At 47.7% G+C, this 20,930-nt stretch overlaps 1 pseudogene; it reads left to right on the top strand.

Moving 5' to 3' along the window:
• The first annotated feature begins 3,062 nt into the window (after positions 1-3,062).
• LOC103744147 lies at positions 3,063-20,491 on the top strand (annotated as a pseudogene).
• Positions 20,492-20,930: the final 439 nt, after the last annotated feature.

The raw sequence follows: 20,930 nt of genomic DNA, 5'->3' as shown, positions 1-20,930 counted from the left end.
TTTCATCATTTAATAAAAGCATTTAATAAAAGATCCCATCTTTGAAATAGAAGCAATTGACAAGCACTATATAGAATTGGATAACCAGAATAGAAGCCTCAGACTGTCTGCTGGGATGAGATCCTGCTGGGATGAGCTTCAGGTGGCCTTTCCTTATATGTCCTTTGCTGTACTTTCTACAATGAACTTGTGTTGCTTTCAGAAAAACAAAAATCAATGAGAGACATTTCATTTCAGAAACAAACTAGGAATCACTTCTGCAACAGAGGCCCAGCCTCTGCTCTCCTCATTGAAGTCCCTCCCCTCCTCTCAGTTGACACTGAGGTCTCTGCAGCCATGTCCTGGGGCTCGGTCCTGCAAAGCATCTACCACATCAAAAGTCTCCTCCTCAGCTCCACCTTGAATGCTACCCTCATGCTTCCAGTAAGTTCAAATGTTCAAACATTCATCCAATCCCACTTTGAGATTTGGTACAAGATGTCATGATTTGGTCTTTCAATAAATCCTCATAGTTTGTTACTTTGCAAGAAGATACCATAAAATAGGATTTTATAAAATAGGAATAGAAGGAATTAAGATTATTTCAAAGTCCCTTCTGCCAGGGATAACAATTTACTCATGCTTTTTAAGGTCTAGCATTATGAAAGATTCAGGTTGGGGTTATGTCTAAGTAATAGATGTTTGCCTAGTATGCACAAGGCCCTGGATATGGTCCCCAGCGCTGCAGATAGTTGATAGATGATAGATAGATGATGATAGATGATAGATAGATAGATGATAGATAGATAGATGATAGATGATAGATAATACATACACACATACACATATGCATACACACATAGACAAATACAAATGATAGCTATCAAGACAGAGATAGATACATAGATACATAGATAAGATACATAGATGTAAATGATAGAGATCTACATTATTACCTATGATCTGATATAGATCTGTTCTGGACTTCAGCTCCACCTGATGCCTTCCCTTCAGTCAGGCATGAATTGACCAACTGACCAGGTTTCTAACCCTGGGTCCTTTTGTAACAGCCAGGGCAACAGGCAGGGTGACTATGAACCTCATTGTGTCAAAGGGAAGATGAGGATCACAGCACCAGCCCAACACAGATTAAAGGAAGACTTCATCAAAGCACACAAGTAAACACCTGTCCCACACAGATTCTGAAACCCTGAAGATACTGCTGTCCCTTCCTGTCTACATGGGACCTTCTATCTGCACACTGATGCAGAATCGGGCCCCACAGGCTCCAGATTCTCTGCTTCAACTGATCCTCCAGCAACACTCTCAGTACAGAGGCAGTAATTACAACCAGGTGTTTCCTTTTATCTTTTTTGTAGACAGAGGGGAAAACTGAGGTTCAGGTCACAGAACTAAGAAAGTAGGTTTCTCATCCAGAGCTCTTTTGATGTCGGCAGAGTTCCAGCTGAACCTCAGAGGTCTCAAGTGCTGTGTCTGAGTGGAATAAAACCGTCTTTTTAAGATGCCTGGCTATTCAGACTTTAACCAACTCAAACTTGTATTCTCCTGTTACCCCCAATTATCTAGGCCTTACAATGGTAAAAATAACAATTAAAGATCTGTGCAGGGAGGAGCAAACCCGTAATCCCAGCACTTGGGAGACTGAGACAGGAGGATAGCCACACTGGGCTACATACAGAGAACCGTTCTCAAAACGTTAAACACAAAATAGCAACTAAGGTCTTTGGAGAAATTACTGTGTATCTCAGGCATTGGGCCAGGGTCTTCATGTCCCCCTATCACATTAAACCCCTTAACAACACTATGGAGTAGGTACAGAAAACAGCTCTGTTTTACAACTAGGGAAACTGAGGCAGGGCTAAGTGTAGGACTAAGGTTCGGAAGACGTTCCCTCCAGCCCCTACCCCCATCCCACTCCCAACGCTGTGCTATCTGGTGGAACATTTTGCAAAAATGCTTTCACAGCATCTAGTTAAGGAGACAGGGAGGAGGGGGGCTGACAATTAGTGTCCCTTTTCCAGATGAAGAAACTGAAGCTCCCAGGGGTTAGAGGAAGTGTCTCCTCGCCTCCTCCTGATCCAGCACTGCAAGCCCAAACTACAAGACTCCACATAATAAGCAGGGCTCCAATGTTTGGTTTTGGTTTTGGTTTTTGAGACTGCCTCTCACGATGTAGCCCAAGCTGGCCTGGAAGTCTCTGCAATCTTCCTCTATCAGCCTATCCAAGAGCTGGGACGACAGTCACCACGCCTGTTTTCTGCTGCCTGTTTTCTAAGAGCATGAGTAGCTGGGGTCACATCCTTCTGGAAAAGCAGCCATCCACTTAGCTTGGTGTCATCACTGGCGTGTGGCAGATGGCCCCAGGGGGCCAAGGAAACGGAAACCGAGAGGGTTAGGGTCCCCAATCGGAAGTGGGCGGCCAGTAGCCCCGAGGGAGGTGCTGGCTCCAGTTCTCCATCCCTCTGGCAACCTCCCCCTGCATCCCGACGGGATCTTGCCGGTCCCGAGACCTCACACTCCCGCGCAGCGTGCGCCTGGCCCTGGACGCGCGGGGAGGGAGTGACCCCCGCGCCGTCCGCCGACTGCGATCCGGGGTCGCCGGTGGTCCTGGGACTGGGACGCGCAGGGATAGGCACTGTGGCGGCAGCCGAGGATGTGCATCGTCCTCATCCCCAGCGCCCACGCCCTCCCCTGGGCAAGGGCCAAGCCCAGATTTCTGCGGGCCGTTCTTGCCCTTCGCCCCGACCCGGAGACCCTACCTGCGCGGTGGCTCCCGCCGCCCGCCGGAGCGCCCGGGGGACCTCCGCCCGGCATGCGCGCCGCCCGCTGCGCTGATGACCGCGACCGCTAAAGCTGGAGCCCGCGGGAGGCGGCGGGAAGTGGGGAGGGGGCCGAGCGAGGGGAGGCTCCTTCCTCCTGCGCCAGACTGGCCGCTTCCTCTCTAGTCTCGGCCTTTTGCACACCCGCGCGCGTGCGTCCCTTCACCACCCTGGAACCTCAGAGCTCATAAAGTTTTGCTTTTTCACTTGGCGAAACCAAGAAGGGAAGTGCTGTGGGGGACCATGGGTGCCCCGGGAAAGAGAGACTGGCTAGAGGCCTTGGTTAAACGAGGGCGCCTCCCAGGTCCGGAGAGTGGAAAGGATGGTACAGCAGAGGGTCTCCTTCCTAGCGTGTCCCATGAAGCGGGAAGGAAAGTGACAGATGACACTGGGGGGAGCAGCTGGTTCAAAGGATTTGTGACTCCAACGGTGAGACTCCCTGGCAGCTCCTGGCTGGCTGGAGCACGCCGGCCTTGGCCTATGCCAAACTTCTGGCAGCTGGCTCAGCTCCTTCATCCCTTCCCTTTGGCTCCTTCACCAAAGCACCTGCTGTAAGACAGTGGGTACAGAAAGTGTCAGGCAGGGGTTCCACCCTTGACCACATCACCTCTGGACAGGAGGGCAAAAGTATACCTTCAAGACTAAACGATATGCAGTAGAGTAAGCCAGAGGCTTGAAGCTTCTGTGGGAGGACACCAGGGGTAAGAGGAGGGGGTATTGTGAAAGCCCGAGAGAATTTCTGCAGGGAGGGAGGGACCTGTGGCAGCTGGACAAGCTGGACAAGGCCCTGAGAGATAAGGACTTTGTGACTGCAAACAAAAGTAGCTGTGGGGGACAGAATGCATTGCCTGTTTGGGAGGGGCAGGGTGATGGGTGTTGCTGAGGTTTATGCAGACCATGAGGCAGTCTGGATTCAGTGTGATGGGTCACAGGGTTGGAAAGGACACTAAGTCCACATTCTGTTCAGCTTTCACTGTCAGCCTGGCACAGCCTAGAGTCAAGAGTCATCTGAGAGGAGAGCCTCAATTGAGGAACTTCGTAGATCAGATTGATCTGTGGGCATGTCTCTGGGAAATTATCTTGATTGTTCATTGATGTAAGAGGGCCCAACCCACTTTGGGCAGTATTATCCCTAGGCAGATGGGCCTGGGCTGCACATAAGAAAGCTAGCTGAGCACAAGCCAGCCTTCGAGCCAGCAAGCAGCATCCTCCGTTGTTCCCACTGTACTTTTAGGGCTGTGAAGTGAGCTCACTGGTCAGAGGTAACGCTGTGTGGACTAGCAAGCAGACCTGCCTTAAAGTTCCTGCTTGAGTTCCTGCCTTGACTTCCCTCAATGAAGGGCTGCAATCTGGAATTATAAGCTTAAATGAACCTTTTCCTCCCCTAAGTTGCTTTTGGTTGGGGTCTTTAATCACACCAACAGAAATAAAACTAGAACACTCCAGGTGGTTGACTGAAATTCATACCAAGAACTGACCCACAGTAAGTAATGCTGAACTGGCAGATCTGCCATGGAACACTCTCAATTATGTCTGACCTGGAGCCAAGGATAGCTATGAATGTGGCCCAATATACAACATACATTTACTTAAAGTGCTAACACTGCTAATTTTAAAATGCTGTTTAAAAAGTTGCTACTTGGGGCTAGAGAGATGGCTCTATGGTTAAGAGCACTTGCTGTTCTTCCAGAGAACCTGGGTTTAGTTCCATATTGGACAGCTCACGACTTCCTGTTAACACCAGCTCCAGAGGATCCTACCCTCTCTTCCTCCGGTTGCCCCATGCAACTTGTGCTCATGTACAAGGTGGCCATGGCAGCAGGGATAGAGGTCACATGTGGGCTCAGCAATCTGGGCCTCCTCTCACCAAGGCCCACCCAGCTATAGCCACTCCTGAGTGTCTGATCTGCCAGCAGCAAAAACCAACAAAATCTCCAACTGTTGCCGCTCCCCAGAGTGGTCAGTCCACCTCTTGGTGCCTGTTGCTTACATTGAACCGCTTCCATCATGGAAGGGACAATGCTTTGTGCTTACTAGAATACAGTCTTCTCTCACCATGGACCTTGGTTTATGCCTTAGAATCCCAACACTCAGGCAGTTTGGGCAACAGGATTGCCACAAGCTCAATAACAGCCTGGGCTACATTTATTTAAAAAATAAGTTAGTTGATTAAGAAAATGAATACACAAAGCCTTATAGAGTGCCTTGCCTACCACACAGCACTGCTCTCCCTGAGGGACCCTTAAGGGAGCAACAAGGCAGCTGGCCATACTCTCTGCAGTCCCCATCATGCTGGAGTCAACAGTTGGTGATAGGGCTTTCTGAGGCCTCTGCCACAGTCCCAGCAAGGTGGCAGTGCCTGACAGGGCTGTCTATATGTGTTGGAAATTCAGGTAGATTCTTGGGTCCAGGAGTCAAGATGTGGATGAGGAAGTAGAAAGACTGACTCTATGTTCACCCTCAGGATCCATTAGCAACATGTGAGCATCCTGTCTCCACATTCTCAGGCCCAGAAGGCCAGTCTTCCACAATGATTCCACTGAACTGGAAATCTGGATAGAGGGATATGGGCATGGACACAGATGGGAGCCACAGTGCTGGTGGAATGATGTAGTTGCATGACCAAGGGCAATTGGAATGTAACTCTAGAGGGAGGTCAAGAAGAGCATGTCTGGGGTATGGGAGAGCCCACCCTGGGGTTAGTCAGTACCACAGTCAGCCCAATTCAGGCAGGAACACTGATGGTCCAGACCCACTTTCGGAGGAATGTTTTAGTTTGGTGTCATCCGTCCACCCCCATCCCCCATGTGTCTCCCCCCGACCCTCCCACCTCCCCACCCCCAGGCTGAGGCACTGGCTGAGGGCAGGGATATATAGAGTGAGTAGTGGAAGAGGGAGCTAGGAATGCTTGCTGCTAGAGTTGGATCGGAAATGTCCCCCTAGCCCTGTGCCTTCAAAGCTTGTTCCCCAGAGGCACTGCTGGGAGGTGGTACAAACTTTAAGAGGCCAGGCCTAGTGGGAGGTCCAGTCCTCAGGCTATTGGGGGAGTGCCATGATGGGCATAGTGAGGTACCAGCCCTGTCCTCGTTCTCTGTTGTTTTACAGCAGTGGAGTGAGACCACTCCCAGCCTGATGCTCTGCCTCAACACAGGCCCAAAGCGATGGGGCCAGCCAACCACAGCTGAAACTTGGAAACTGAGCCAAAATAAGCGTTTCCTCTTTGTGATTCTCCCAGGGTTTAGTAACAGAAAGCTGACTGCCGCAGAAACAGGAGCCAGGACTCTGCAGTTCCTATATAATTGACACCACTGGGAACCTTCTGCAACTGGCTTATGGGAGGAGCTCAGAACATTCTGGAGAAGTGAGCAAAAGCGTGGCATTCAGGAGGTGGCCATGAACAGTTGCAGTTTTGTTCTAAAGGCCTTTGTTATTGGAGCTAGTGAGAGACAGGTGCAAAGGTGCCAAGTGTCCTGTCTCTTCCTTGTGTGCCTGGGTCTTATTGCTAATTAGAGACCCAATTAACCTGCGACATTCCCAGCCCCCCAGGGCCTCTGTACATACTCACAGAGGAAGTTCCGCCTGCCCTGCATAGATACCTGGGCCCACTCTGCCTGGTTCTTCCTCATTGAGAAACATAAGCCTCTCTGGCTTGCCGGAGCTCCAGCTCATTCACGTGGGGCTGACTGAGGTGCTTTCTCAGACTCTTCCACTCTTTTCATGAGAGGGTATCCAGCCTTTTAGCATTGCAACATGACCTCATGATCTACAAAGGTGTTGATCTACATTCCTAGCTCTCACAGAACAGCCTGTGAGCTGCTAGCTGAACACACCTTCTCTACCCCTGCCTCTCCAGCTCCTCTCATGTGATATCAGGTGTGGTTCCAGCACTCTGCCCCCTAGTCACTATCCTCACCATGGCTCTGCTTCTCTCACTGACTCCTCCCTGGTAAACCTGCTGGCTGCATTTGCTCACCACCATGCCACACCAGTCTTCCTTTAGTGCTGTGATGCTTTCTCCCCCCAGAGTGATACTGTATTCACTGAGGTTCTTAATAGCAACTAACCATAACCAGTATACTTCAAGTTACGTTCAAGGAGTTCTGGTGAGGATCCAGGGTGGCTCAGGGTCCAGAAGCAGGATTATGCTGGTGTTCTTCAAGGATGAGAGCCGGACTCGGGACTCCAGAGGTCATGGCAGCCCCATCACATCTGCTCTTCTGGAACATCTGCTTCTTACTGTTCCTGGCTCGCTGTGTTTCAGCTGCATGGAGTGCCTGACCCACTTGGAACCACTCCAGACCTCCAGCAATTAAATCCCAGTTGGCCCAGTGAAGGTCCAGAGCCCATAACTCCTGCCTCCAGGGCACCCAGGGCAGAGTCACATAGGAACACAGGACAAACACAAAGGTGAGGGGCCCCTATGAGCAGGACAGCTGTCCCAGAATGCATCTACCCTAAATGTCACGGTGAAGACAGCACAGGATCACGTGAGTCCTGCTGCTTGCCAGCAAACAAGTGACACCTTTAGTGTCCTCTACTTTGATTTACTGTATGAATTCTGGGACATATAAATGCATCCACAGACAGGGTGACTGACACACAACAGAGAGATCGCCAATAATCTATCAATAATCTTATGTAAATTATTGGAACGCTCTTGGTTGCCCTCATGACAACAGAGACGGGACAGCCTTAAGGTATGGTTGATATCTGAGGCCACAGCCAGAATCTGTATCTACCCTGGTCAAATCTGCAGTTGCTCTCTACCCGATAGAAACTGCATAGCCACATTTGCATAGACAAAGCATATTAAAATCTGGAGGCATGCATCGGCAGCCAGGCGCTCAGAGGAAATAAAATGTTAAACTTTTCAAAGTCAATGGATTTCAAGAATTGAGTCTGCAAATATGGGACTCTCTTGGGAGTTTATTAAGTAACAACTCACACCTATTGAGCTCCTCCTAAGGGCCAGATATTGTTCTACACAAGCTAAACTTGTTCAGTTTGTTTCACCTTTACAACAACCTGACCTTACAACCCATTGCAGACCAATTAGGGCAGGGAAAGCTAGGACTTGCTGGAGCTCTTGAAAGAGGCACTGCAGACAGGGCAGGAGAGTAGGGACTCGCCACAGCAGAATCCAGAAGGACGTATGAAAAGAGCCAGGAGATTCAAAAAGAAGAAGAAAAGAAAAAGCCTGGAAAGACTTCCCCGCCCGGGCTACATGTGACAAACAACATGGACAGAAGGTGATAGACAAATGGCCAGTAAGGCTGGAGCTATGGAAATGACCTAGGAAGAATCATGAGGCTAGAGGCCTAGAGCTTTCCAGCAGCTGCCTCTCTTCCAGCTCTCTAACACACTCCTGTTTTCAGGAGCAGGAGTGTGTTCCCTTTCCTAACAAACTCACTATTTCTTTGGAGTTTTTTTTTTAACATTTATTGATTTGGGTAATATTTGTGGAGGTCAGAGAAAACTTGCAAAAGTTTATTATTTCCACCACATGGGGCCTGGTGATGAATTTTGGGTCATTGGTGCCTTTACCAACTGAGCCATCTTGCCTGCCCAAATTGTCTCTACTTGTCACTATGTGTCCCTGGGCACAAAAGCCTGGAAACTTCTACAGGTGCCCCCGCAGAACTTAGATGAATCCCTGTACACACAGAGACTTTGAACCCAGGCAACTGGGCTATGGAAGGCACATTCTCAACCAGCAAGACAGACTCTTTGAACTAGACAAAAATGATATTTTTCTCCCTCTCTATAGCAAAATAGTGTTCCTGCTATCCAGGAAGACATCCTGTATAACATCCCCTCCCCTTTCCCTCAGTTGAGTCCCACAGTTGGTGGGAGGAGAGAAGATGGGCTCTGATGGCTTTGCAGGTGCTCTACCTCTCCACCACCCCAGGTCAAGTCCTAAGATCTTTGAAGACAAAGGTCATGCCCTATTCATCTCAGGCAGCTGAGGCCTGTTAGAATGTACTAGCTAAATTGCGATTGTGACCCTTGACAGGCTGGGAGATTTATTCCCCAAGCGTCCTGCACATTCTCAGCATCTGGAAAACTCAAGAGCATTCCCACCGAGCTGTGCGGCCGGCGCTAAGTAGGAAATGTCTTGGAGAACAATGGTAAGGCTTAGACAATTCTGGGAAATGTAATTGTCTAAAGGAGATCTTTTAAAAATAATAATAAACTTGAATGAATTGGAGATGTACAATCTGTCTTCAACCCAGGAAGCAAGAGTAGACAGTATGAGGCATCTGTGAATGCCTGGGAGGTAGAAGCAGTCCTGCTTCAAACAGCATCCAATAACAGCTATGCCAATGGATGCTATGGGGGCTGCAGTCTAAATATGTGACATAAGTAACCTTCCCTCTGCACCCATGTTGTAGGAAAGCCATGTTGGAGAGATGAGCATGAAGCACTGGAGAGGTTAATGGCTTCCAGAAATTTCCCAGAAACCCATTCCAGACTTCTACTAATACAGGCATATCTTCACTTCCTGGTGATTGGTTGGTTCTGCCAGAAATCTGCTTTCAGAATGGCTCGATGTTATCAATGGCTGAAGCTAGTAAGGAAGAAGGCATCTGAGTTTATTCTACATAGAGGTCAAACTCAAGAGTTCTTTTAGCCCATTTTTGCCTCAGTTTACCACACTGATTTTGGTTGGCTGGCTGGCTGAATGGTTGGTTGGTCGGAATTTTTAGGTTTTGTTTGCTTGCTTGCCTATGAAAGGTCTCAGATACAATAGGAGACACTAAGATAGAGCCTGTTCCTTGAGGCCACAAATTTACTTAATGCCATGAACAAATAGACAACAGCATGGTGTGAGTTCCAAGGAGAGTTCAGGCCCCAGGCCCACAGACAGACAGCATGGTGGGGGCTCTAAAGAGGGGAATCAGAGCCCATGTGACTATGGTGAGCACGCTGGGCTCTCGGGGTCCCTGCGCGCACTCCCAGAATGGCACGGCGGGTCCGCGGGCTTCTCTGCCATGCACCTGGAGGATGGTGGGTCTGGCCCCATGGGCTTCTCCATGTCTCTGTGGGTCTCTGCTGCTGGAGCGTTGTCCAGCCGGGTCCCACCCTTATTTCACCTGTGTACTTTCCTCAATATGCGGGGTCCACTGGCCACTGGACCATGCGGGAAAGTACGAGGGCAGCTAAAGCTAAGGCTCCGCGAGTCGGTGTCAGAGGAATGCTGCCTCCGGAGAGGCTAGATCGCTGGTAGTAAGACGCGGGACTCTGCTTAGTCCGTGTTACAGCTTTTATTAAGTGTTCAGCTCCTAGTGATCCAGCTCTCTATTATTGAGAGAAGACTGGGATATTTATACCATGGGGGTAGTGGTAAAAGCTTTGGCTGATAGATACTTTGTGAGACATTCTATTTGCATATGGAAGTGGGTTTCTGCCATGCTGCCAGACCGCTGACTGCCTGAAAAATCACAGGAAAGCATGGTATTCCTAGAGCCAGAGGCCATGTTTATGTTAGGGCATTTGTGGCAGGCACTTCAAAAGGAGAGTCAGGAAAAATGCCAGGAAGGCACCCTGCTATGAAAGGAGTCTCAGCACATGGCTCCGAGCTCGTGAGCTATCTGGATATGAAGAGACTTCTACTTCACATAACAGAGGCCCCCAACATGTGACAGAAGTGGGGTCTCTTCCTATACCTTCCTGAGGACAGGTCAGGGAAGGGCTCTCACTAAGAATCCAGTCACTCCTCTCAACCCTTTGTATGCACTTGTCCCCAAATTGCATGTGGCCTTGGAGAAGGGCTGAAGTACACAGACTGGGAAGGACTAGGGGAAGGGGGCTCAATCTACACAGCCATGGGGGGAGTCATCATCCATGCTGGGTGTAGACTTCCAGTGTGCCTGCTTTAAGGTCACCCATGCTCCTGCCCATAACCCCTCACCCATTGCTCTGTAAATAAGCCTAATAAACTCATTGGCTGGAGGATGGGGTAGACATTGTTTACATCTCCCCCAGGGAAGGAAATTTAGCAACAGCATAGCCAAGCAGGCCTGGTCAAGTGTGGTCGCACCCATCACTGACCCATCATTGCTGGGTTCCAATCTATCTGTTCTGTGAGGTGATATCACAAGTTTCAGAACCTTATGAAACCTCTTCCTGGGAGATAAATTCCTCCCTGACTGGCACCAGGCTTCAACCCTTCCTCTCCATATAGGCACATAATTTTTGGAGATATTTTAATTCTTTGGAGTCCATTGTTTCAATAGTCTGATAGCCAGACAGAGGGGCACAAGTATTTCACTTTAGAGTGCCTTCTCTCCTGCCTGGATCATTACGTGAGGAGATGCTGGATGTTCAATGTCTCTATTCCCATTATCTCCCAGTGCTCACCCTCTGTGTTTTGCTTAAGAATTTTCAATGATTTCATCACCAGCCAGGTTCACATGGAACAGGAGAAGAGGCTATGTGGCTGCCAGCCCATTACTGAAACAGAGAGCAAATTCTAAAGCCAGGGAGCTGCCCAGAATCCATGGGTAGGAAAGTTTCCTCCTGGGGCTGGAGAGATGGCTCAGCGGTTAAGAGCATTGGCTGCTCTTGCAGAGGACCCATGTTCAATTCCTAACACCCACATAGTGGTTGACAACCATCTGAAACTCCAGTTCCAGGGAATCCGACACCCTCTTCTGATTTATGTGGACATTGCATGACTCGGGTGCACTTACATAAACACAGGCAATACACTCATATGCATAAAATAAAAATAATAATTTTTTGCCTTTTCTTGAGACAGGGTCTCTCTGTAGCCCCAGCTGTCCTAGAACTCACTATGTAGACCAGGCTGGCCTTGAACTCACAGAAATCCGCCTGCTTCTGCCTCCCAAGTGCTGGGATTAAAGGCATACACCACCACGCCCGGCAATAAAATATTTTTTTAAAAAAGAAGGCTTCCTCCCAGTCACAGTCATACAACATCTGGGTAAGACAAGGTCTGTCTGAACACACCTGTAATCTCAGCACTTGAGAAATGGAAGCAGGAAGATCAGAAGTTCTAGGTCATTCTTGACTGCATAAAGAATTTGAGGCGAGCCTGGACTACAATGAAACCCTGTCTCAAAAGCAACCAAAACAAAAAGCTTCTTGAACAGATGGTTAGCCATAGGAAACAGGACACAATGTGACTGGATAAACAGGTGCACAGTGACAGGGTTCAGGGCTGTTTTAGATACCTTTCTGTTGCTGTAAAATATTGTGACAAAGAAACTTAAGGGAGAAAGGACTTATTCTGATTCACAGTTCAAGGATGCAGTCCATCATGGTGGGAAGTCAAGGCAGCTGGAGCTTGAAACAGGTGGTCTCATCCCATCCACAATCAAGAAACTGATAAATTGGTGCTGCTTTTCAGCTTCCTTTCTCCCCTTATACATATACAGTACAGGGCCTCATCCAGGGAATGGTGCCACCCACAATGGGCAGGTCTTCCCACCTCAATTATTATAATCAAGATAATTCCCCTGACAGGCATGCCCAACAGCCCATCTCCCAGGTGATTCTAGATTCTGTCAAGTTAAAAGTTAACACTGTTAACATGTCACAAGCTTCCAGGTGTGATTCATTCTTCCACTTCCTGTAATGCTTGGAATTGTAAGTTCTCAGCTTGAGGTAAGGACATGTCTGAGAGATGAGGAGAGAGCCATCTGGCATTGTGCATTTCCACATGAAGCTATCAATCTGTCAATAAATTAGTATACCTTTTCTAATCCCAGCATGGGGAAAATGGAAAGGAAGAAAGAAGTCACTGAAGAAGTGAATGAGGATGTGTCTGCAGCTGGAAAAAAGGTATCAGTCAGCATGGACAGATTGACCACCCTCCCCAGCCACCCTGAGGACAACAGAACGTGCACGGGTGTGGCTTATTCTCTCTGTACCACGGGAGGCAGAGATTCTTCTAAACCTTGCATATCAGAGACCTTGAACCTTACAATCTGGGTCGACTAAGTGTTATCAGCTGAGAAATGAGCCACATCTTTGAACTGGAGCCCTGTGCCTTGACAGATGGCAAGGACATGCTCATTCAGCTCCGTGTCATCTGAGACCTGGCAGGGACCCAGCTCACCCAACACCTTTTTGTGTTTTGGGTTTAGGGATGTTTTGTACAGCCTGGAAAATTATCTAGGATAACCATATTTTTTTGGTTTGAATGAGTGAATTTATTAAATATAGAGTAAGCCAAAGTAAAAAAATAAATAGCAAATAATAGAAGATAGATGATAGATAGATAGATAGATGATAGATAGATAGACAGAGACAGACAGACAGACAGACAGACAGACAGACAGACAGACAGACAGACAGATAGATAGATAGATAGATAGATAGATAGATAGATAGATAAAGATAGATGATAGACAGATAGATGGATGATAGGTAGATAAATGGTGGGTGGATAAGTAGGTAGGTAGGTGGATATGTAGATAGATTATAAATACCAAAACCTCATCAAACCTGGTACTCAAATATTCAGCAGAAATGACTGGGAAGCCCCACTGAGGCACCAGCTGTAGTTCCCAGGAGACAGAGCCTGGGCAGAGCAGAGTGTTCCCTTGGATGAGGCTTCCAAGTAAGAGAACAAATAACAGCAGCAGATGCAGAAACATCACCTAACCAAGTGCTCACAACACCCAGCAGAAACCGACTACAGAAGCTGGAGTCCCCGATTGAGTGTTCTCTCTCCGTGACTGAACTTCCAGCTTCTCTTTCCCTCTACAGAGACTTGTATATCATGGGAAAAACAGCAGTAACCTCTGTTGGGAATGGTTTACCTTCCAGCTCTTCTCAAGGGCACAGTGTTTTTAGTCTTGGGCTGTTCAGCTGTTCTCTTCCCTCCCTGTCACAGAGTTAGTTTATCCTCAGACAAGGAGCCTAGGAGGACACTTTGAGATTAGCATGCTTGGGTCTGAAATGGGAGAGGGGTGGTGACCCCATTTCTAGAACAAGCATCTCAAGTGCAAAGAACACATGACAATCCACCAACAGAATGTACATTACAGGGGAAAGACCTTTTGCAAGTGACCTATCCAAGTGTGACTTAATGCTGAGAACTCTGGCTTAGACCTACCAGTTTATAGTAAGGAGGGATGACATGTGGACAGAGAAATAAGGGGTTCATTTATTATCAAACTAGGGATTTATATCAAAGGGGATGTGGCTCAGCTGGTAGAGTGTTTGCCTAGCGCCACACAATCAGGGCACAGTGGCGCACACCTATAATCTCAGCACTTGGGAAGTGAAGGCAGCAGGATCAGTTCAAGGTCATCTTTGGCTACATAGAAAGTTTGAGGCCAGCCTGAGACACAGGAGACGCTGTCGAAAAAAGAAAGAGAGAGAGAGAGAGAGAGAGAGAGAGAGAGAGAGAGAGAGAGAGAGAGAGGAGGAAGTGGAGGGAGGGAGGAAAGAAAGAGAGAGAGAAAGAAAGAAAGAAAGAAAGAAAGAAAGAAAGAAAGAAAGAAAGAAAGAAAGAAAGAAAAGATTTATTCAGGGTCACCAGTAGCAAATGTTTGCATTTCCTTTGGGTTTCAAAGCATTTCCTGGGAGACCAGAAGAGGTTCATTCTAATTTTCCTGTAAGTGAAACTGGAGTACAGAGAGGGACCACCACTGTGGTCAGTAGAGGCAGTGCCTGGCAGGGCTGGGTGACACATATGCTGTGCCTGGGTGCCACACAGGTTCTGCCCACAGAGCACTGTGCTTTTTGGGAGATACACAGATTCAGGTAAAAAGAAGTGATTGCAAAGTTCAGAAGCAAGAGAGAGAGAGAGAGAGAGAGAGAGAGAGAGAGAGAGAGAGAGAACCACAGCAGGCTTGACTAGCACAGAAAGCTTTCTAGAGGAGGGAAGAAAGAGATTAATTAGAAATTGCATAGTTCACACATAGATACAAGAATGAAGAAAACCTGGAAAGACTGGACTTGTAGAAGTCCTGGAAAATGAATTTTAATTCATGTTTATCTTCCATGTTACCTAAGGTTATCTAAAAAAAATTACTAAATGTTTTCTTAAACTTCACATTTGTATTTAATATCCCTTTTACCGTAACTGTCTAAACTTAAGCCCCTTTAAAACTTTCCCGTTTGTATTTTGGAGAGCTTGTTTTTGCTTTTGTTTTGAGCAGCGTCTCACTCTATTAGCCCAGGCCAGCCTGAAGCTCATTATGGAACCCAAAGTGGTCTGGAACTCCCAGCAATTCCCCTGCCTCAGACTTCCAAGTGCTAGGATTACAGAAATGAGCCCCCACCATGCCAGTCACCTACTTATACTTTTTTTTTTTTTCTTTTCTACATGCAGTGCTGGGAACTAAACATGGATCCCACACAAGCTAGGCAAGTGCATATATATGTAGATATATGTGTATGTATTTAATGTTTATTTATTTGTGGGGGAGAGTGTACATGCCACAGTGTGCATTCAAGATCAGGGGACAGCCTGCTCTGCCTCACTCAGCTCAAGTTTTCAGTCTTGGTCGCAGACGACTTTACTCCCTGAGCCATTTCTCCAGCTCCTTATATTTTTGATGACTTTTATTTTTTTTTGGTCTTTTTGAGACAGGTTCTCCCTGTAGCCCCAGCTGGCCTGGCACTCGCTATGTAGACCAGGCTGGCCTCAATCTCACAGAGCTCTTCCTGCCTCTGCCTCTGAAGTGCTGGGACTAAAGGTATGTGCCACTATGCCTGGTTCTTTGATGACTTTTTTAAATTTAAAAGCTTAAGATACATATAATAGTATGCACATGGCAATAAAAATACAAGTAGTATTTTTAAATGCTCAAATGGGACAGAAGAGAACAGACTTAAAGTTAAGGGGCTCCCCCAAGAGTTCCAAGCCAGCCTGGGCTAATAGGATGAAAAACTGTTCAAAACCGAAAACAAATCTTGGAGTGATCACTTCCCTGTGGTAGCATATTGTGTTTTCTCAATATTTTTAGAGGAAACATAAATTAACAGATACAAATAGATGTGTTTGCATATATCCAAACAGTTGTAAAAATAGAAACAAGGACAAGTCTCTCGGAAGTAGCCACCAGGAGGCAGAAGTTGACTGAAAAAAATCCTGTCGGGCAGAGTAACTCCTGTCCTTCAGGGAGGAGTGCTGGGAGAACGAAAACTTCTCCAGGGTCCTCTTCACTGTGCCCAGCACCTGGCCTCTGGACCTTTGTGTGCGCTGCCTTAGGGCCCTTGCGGACAGTGCACTATGGAACCTCTCACCTTCCTGGAAAGCAAAATGGGGTATGAAGTAAGAAGTCTGCAATGTAGGGACACACAAGCAGTGGTTTCAGACACCACCACCAGTGCCACATGAACAGGGAAACCCTAGTTCTTCCTCCACAGCAGAGGGATGCAGGCCCACCTCTAGCCCAGGAGAATGAAGGGAGTCAACTCCTCCTGCAGTGGTGAAAGTGAGTCAGTCCACCTGTCCACACTCATGCTTGGGATCTCTTTTGCACATTCGTCTGTGCCACAGCACACAGTGGATGCTGAACAGAGACCAAAGCTGAATGATTCAAAGCAGGGAGGAAGTTTCCATTCCTCAGATGTTCCCTGAGCCAGCACAGAGCCTGAACAACCAGGGACACCATCTCAAAGGGAAGGAAATCAATCAGGCATGGTGTCATACATCTGTGATCCCAGCACTCAGGAGACAGAGGAAGGAAGATCTTGAGTTCAAGGCCAGCCTGGGTGCCACAGGCACTGTGCCAGGAAACTATCGGATGAAAGAAAAGGTAAATAAAAACACCCTACACTTCCCACTATACCATGGTGTTTCATGAATAGATACATGGAGAACAAAAACAAGTAAAAGGAGAAAATGTTTAAATAAGAAAAGCAAACATCAGCAGCCACTTAACAGAAGAAATTTCTCCCTAGACATTTACCTTGAGAAAAGTGTGTGCGTGTGTGGTGTGTGTGTGTGTGTACATCTGTGCGGAGTTCAGATGTCAACAATGAATGTTTTCCTCACATGTTCTCGACCATATGTTTTGAAACACTCTTTCACTGACCTGGTGCTCACTGATTCAGTTACACTGACTGGCCCATGAGATGCTAGATGCTCCTACCTCCTGCCTCCTACCACAGTGAGGGGTTACAGACAAGTACTGCCACACCCAGCTTTTATGTGGGTGCTAGGGATCAAACTTACATCCTCATGATCCTGCAGCAAGCATTTTACCAACTAAGACTCCTGAGAAAATGTTTTAATATTTCTCCTCGGCTACCTAAGAAAACAAATTTTGGGGGGGTCTTTTTGAGACAGAGTCTCCCTGTAGCCCGAGCTGGCCTGGAACTCACAGAGATCTACCTGCCTCTGCCTCCCGAGTGCTGGAATTAAAGGTGTACACCACCACACCCAGCTCCCTAAGAAAATATTTTAATACAGACCCCAGAACCTACAAAAGTCAAAATGTAACCCTAAACATCTGGTTAAGCGATAATTATAATATGTTCATTTAAAGATCAGATCACTGTCCATTCTGAAAAGCATTTTGAAGACTGAAAAATTGAGGAAGTCTGGGGCTGGAGAGATGGCTCAGTGGTTAAGGGCTTTCACTGCTCTTTCAGAAGGCCTGAGTCCAGTTCCCAGCACCCATGTCAGGTGGTTCACAAGTGCCTGTAACTCCAAGTCCAGGTGATCTAATACCATTTTCTGGCCAAGGGACTGCTCTCTCTCTCTCTCTCCCTCTCCCTCTCTCTCTCTCTCTCTCTCTCTCTCACACACACACACACATACACACACATAAATCATTTAAGTAAGGAAGTCATACATGGTCTATTTGGTTTGTTTTTTAAGACATAAATATCATCAACCTTACTCTAGGCAGCTGACCAAACAGAATAATACTTCATTGAAACCCAGTAGTGAGTTCCAGACACAGACACAAGATGTTTTTAAGGCCATTAGCAAGAATCAGTTCTCAGCTAGTATGTCAGCTGCAGAGGAGACCCAGAACCCACTGTGAGAGTCTTTTACTATAGTCTGTGGATCTTGGGCCAGGCATAGTGGTATATGCCTTTAATCTTAGTACTTGGGAAGCAGAGGCAAGTGTATTTCTGTGAGTTCAAGGCCAGCCTGGTCTGCATAGAGGGTTCCAGGCCATCCAGAGATACACAGTGAGGCCGTATCTAAAAAAAAAAAAAATTTTTAAGTATATTTTTTAAAATGCAAAATAATCTCTGGGTCTTACAGTAACCACAGCAGCAAAATTATCATAAATCTCATCGCTAATTAAAGATCATTCCTCTTAGTAGGATGTGGTTGATCACACCTATCTTCCCCACACTCATAAGACCGAGGCAGGATTGCTATGAGTCAAAGCCAGTCATGAGCTACAGAGTGAGACCCTATTTCAAAACAACAAAAAAAGATGACCTGTTTTGAAACAAAAGGCACAATATTTACATTTTGCCTCAGATTTTAAGCCTACAATAAAATGTCTGTAAACACATGATATTTTTGAGGGAGACTGGAGGCTGTTTCCATGGAAGGCTGGGTTTTCCTGTCAGTCACAGCACAGAGAGGGGCTCCTTCCCCAAACATAAACTCTACCAGTATCTCCAGGAGAGGATGAGTGGCATTCAAATTCACACTTTTAAAAAAGGAAAGTGTCCTTTGCCAGTTGTTGCCCACACAGATTTTGGCAAGGAAACTGCTTCCTTGTGCAATGTCCAGAATCTTTAAGCCAGGACCTGGGTGAAGAGAGGGGCAGCAGAGGTTGATGAAGCCAGCTGAGAGCCAGCTTCCTGTAGCCAGTGTACAGGACCTCGAGTCCCCCCAGCCACACAGAGCTTAGAGGGTGGGTGGCAAGCCCCAGAAACAGCCTGTGGCCAGATGGGTGCCCTGCACCTCTCCCGGAGAGGGCTGATATGGAGTGCCCTTGGAATAGAAGTTGTGTGGAAGTACCAAGTCCTTAACTGAAGTTCCTCCATCTCTCCCCAAACCCCTTAGCTCTTAAAGGTAGATCAAGCTGGGCATGGTGGCTCAGTGCTCACCATCCCAGCACTTGGGAGGTTGAAGCAGGAGGATTACCATGAATTTGAAGCCAAATAGCAAGTATCAGGCCAGCCAGAGCTACATAGCAAGATCCTGCCTCAAAAAAAGGAGGGCAGATTGTCAAGTCGGCATTCACCCCGCGAGCTCAGATCCCTGCAACGTGCTCCTCCACCCGTTCACATCTGCCACCCAGTGGCCAAGGACCAGGAGATCGCTGCGCTCCAGCACGTGCAAAGCCCACTTCGCGGGTGACGATGCTCCCTGAGCGGTCTTCTCCTCCCTTGTGGGCCGCCCGTAACACCAAGGTGTGATGGTGGGCATGGACCAGAAGGAGGCCCAGAGCAAGAGCAGCATCCTGACCTTGAAGTACCCCATCACCAGCAACTGAGATGACATGGAGATCTGGCACCACACCTTCTACAACGAGCTGCGCGTGGCCCCCGAGGGGCACCCCATGCTGCTCACTGAGGCCCCTCTGAACCCGAGGGCCAACCATGAAAAGATGACCCAGGTTAGCAGCCGCAGCGGCCCCCTCCATCTTCCCCCCACTCCTTCCTCTCCGCCACTCCCTTTTCTCACTAGACTTTCTTCTGCCATTCTCCTATAGGACTCTCTTCTCTGAGCCAAGTCTCCTTTGGAGCTTTGCAGGTTCTGCTTTTTCCAAGCCGAGGTCTTTTTTCTCTCACTAGGTGTTAGAGCACACGGTGCTGTGGGTATAGGTACTGATACTGCCTTGTGACAAAGTTAATGAGGCTGTTGATAAGTGACCTTTGGAATGTGTATCCAGTAGGCGCACAGTAGGTATAAACAGAATGCCTGTTCTAAGGCTCCCAGCACACTTTGAACTTAGTTGTGTTCTTGCACTCTTTATTTTTTTTGCATGTCCCCAAACTGCTGACTGTCCCTGGTGGCTTTAGGAGCTTGACAGAGGCCCATTTCTTCCTATAGATCATGTTTGAGGCTTTTAACACTCCAGCCATGTACGCAGCCACCCACCCTGTAAGCCTCTGGCCGTACCACTGGCATCATGGACTCCAGCAACCAGGGTCACCTACACTGTACCCTCTATGAGGACTTGGGCGCTCGCCCCCATGCCATCCTGCGTCTGGACGTGGCTGGCCGGAACCTAACAGACTACCTCATGAAGATCCTGACAGAGCGTGGCTACAGCTTCATCACCACAGCAGAGTGGGAAATCCTGCGGGGTGACATCAAGGAGAAGCTCTGCTACGTTGCCCTGGGCTTCGAGCAAGAGATGGCCACGGCTGCATCTTCCTCCTCCCTGGAGAGGAGCTATGCTCACCATTGGCAACAGTGATTCTGCTGCCCCGATGGGCTCTTCCAGTCTTCCTTCCTGGATGTGGAAACCTGCGGTATCCACAAAACTACCTTCAGCTCCATCACAAAGTGTGACGTCAACTTCCGCAAGGGTGTCTATGTCAACACAGTGGTGTCTGGTGGCACCACCATGTACCCAGGCTTGCAGACAGGAGGCAGGAGATCACTGTTCTGGTTCCCAGTACGATGATCATGATAATCGCTCCCTTGAGCACAAGTACTCCGTGTGGACCCGCGCTCCCTGCTGGCCTTGCTGTCGGCCTTCCAGCAGATGTGGATCAGCAAGCAGGAGCAGGAGTCTGGCCCCTCCATCCTGCACCGCTAGGCAGACTGTTACTTACTGAGTGAGCTGTTAGACCCTTTCTTGACAAAACCTAACTTGGCGCAGAAAAAAAAAAAAAAAAGAGAGAGACATTGGCACGGCTTTGTTTTTCTTTTTTAAAGAAAATTTGTTTTTTTGTTTTGACGCTTTTGATTTAGGATTTAAAAATTGGAACAGTGAAGGCAACAAGCAGTCGGTTGGAAGAAGCATCCCCAAGTTCTGCAACGTGGCTAGGAATTTAATTGTACATGTTTTGTTTTCCTTTGTTTTGTTTTAATAGTCACTGCAAGTATCCCCGATTATAGGGAGTTCTTCTCCCTCCCAGAAAGTCACCCCCCGACTCCCAAAAGGAGGATGGCCCAGTCTACATAGGGAAGACAACAGCATCGATTTTGTGTAAATTATGTACTGAAAAAAAATATATACATACATACATAAATAT

This window comes from Nannospalax galili, unplaced genomic scaffold (genome assembly GCF_000622305.1).
Source record: "Nannospalax galili isolate Female #2095 unplaced genomic scaffold, S.galili_v1.0 scaffold702, whole genome shotgun sequence".
Taxonomy (NCBI): domain Eukaryota; kingdom Metazoa; phylum Chordata; class Mammalia; order Rodentia; family Spalacidae; genus Nannospalax; species Nannospalax galili.
Note: the sequence above shows the minus strand (reverse complement) of the source record. Positions and strands in the feature narration are given on the sequence as shown.